Raw genomic sequence first — 1,891 nt, 5'->3', positions numbered from 1 at the left:
GGGACGTGAGGAGCAGGACTGTTGAACAGGACTTGGGGACCTCCAACAACTTGCTCCTCGGTGAGGTCTGTACGTGAGCAGGAGACTGACAGGGACAGGGCAGGCTGTGTCCGTGATGAGCGAAACTGGAGCGCTGGCTTCCCTTCTCCACAACAGCCAGTTCCCATGCATTCCATTTGCTCCCAGTTCCTGGACAAAGAGAGCATTTGCTGAGCATGGCCTGGTGAGCTAGCTTCTGAGCCAGATAGTGGGCTCCGCGTTGCCCTAGACTCATAGAGACCTGTCAACTGTAGCTCGAGACCAGTAATCACAAGAGACGACCAATAACGGAAGTTCAGAAGAAGCTGGCACCAAGTGGGGGCATCTTGGAGGAAGCAGAGCCTGCAGTTCAGCTGTGAAGCAAGGGTAAGGTTGAGGCATACAAGACATAGGGAGGGCCACCTGGAGAAAGGTGGGCATGCATAAGATGTGTCTGTCTAGGAGGTGGAGGTTCCAGGATGCTTTTGGAAGACAGCAGCAAGGAAGGTTCTAGAAGATAATATATATATGTATATAATATGTATATATATGTATATTAATATATGTATATATATATATATTGACTTTAGGTGTGAGTGTCATGTTACTGTTAAGTAACATGAAGAGCCATTTTCTGACCAATGCACAATCTCATTCATATGCCCTATTGCATTTTGGGAACCAGTTTCCTATATCTCCATCTGTCCATACTGTTTGCCCAGTCTCTGAAGTTCCCCTAGTGTGGATTATTTTCCTTGCTCCACGGCTTTGAGGCCAGCTGTAAACTTGCTTTGACCAGCAAGGGCTAGCATGTCCCTGAGGCTGGAGGTATGGGTTTGCATTGGAGCCTTACTTCTGTAACTCATTGCTGGAGTGACTGTGGTGTCCCAGCAGAGACTGCTGGTCCATGGAGAATACGGATCCTGCCCAAGAGACTCTCCGTCTCAATCAGAGTTTCCTCAGTGACTGTAGCCAAGGCTGGACCACCCAGCCATGCCCAGCTTTCATCAGCTAATCCCTAGCCATAACACATTCAGAGGTTAATCCATGCATCTACGTATCCTGTCAAGGCATGAGCTCAATAGCTCTGTTGGTATGTACATGTTCGTGCACACGTGAGGGCAAATGTGCACATGTGTGTGTGCATGTGGAGGTCAGAGGTCAATGTCACGTGTCTTCCTTAATCAGGTCCCATGAGAAAAGGACAAAATTGGCTCACAAAAAATTTGTTCCCTGAGAAGAAAGCAGTCACAAGTGGGGAGTGAGGGGGGACCTAGGAAGGAAAGTGGATGAGGGGGAGAGGGGAAGAGAGAGGGGAACCTGATCTGGTATTGGGTGAGGGAAAAGGACTGAAGTCCTGAGGACCAGCAGAAAGAATGCAAACAGGCAACCTCGAGAGATAGATGGTTAGGGGATCCTCCAGAATGCACCAGAGACCTGGGAGGTGAGAGACTCTCAGGACTCAAAGGGAGGGACCTTAGATGAAATGCCTGACAGTGAGGAGAGGGAATTTATAGAGCCCACCTCCAGCAGGATGTCAGGGCATCGAGTGAGGGATGGGGCTGCCATCCCACAGTTACATCTCTGACCCATAATTGTTCCTGTCTGAAAGGATTACAGGGATGGAAATGGAGAGGAGCCTGAGGAAAAGGAGGTCCAGCAACAGGCCCAAAGTGGGATCCAGTTCAAGGGGAGGTCCTAAGGCCTGACACTATTACTGAGGCTATGGAGCACTCACACAAAGGGACCTAGCATGACCACACTCTGGAAAACCCAACAAGCAGCCAAAAGAGTCAGATACAGACATTTGCACCCAATCAATGGACAGAAGCTGCTGACCCCTGTTGTTGAATTAGGGAAGGCTGAAAGAAGC

The sequence above is a fragment of the Mastomys coucha genome, unplaced genomic scaffold (genome assembly GCF_008632895.1).
Source record: "Mastomys coucha isolate ucsf_1 unplaced genomic scaffold, UCSF_Mcou_1 pScaffold23, whole genome shotgun sequence".
Taxonomy (NCBI): domain Eukaryota; kingdom Metazoa; phylum Chordata; class Mammalia; order Rodentia; family Muridae; genus Mastomys; species Mastomys coucha.
This window is presented reverse-complemented; position numbering follows the sequence as displayed.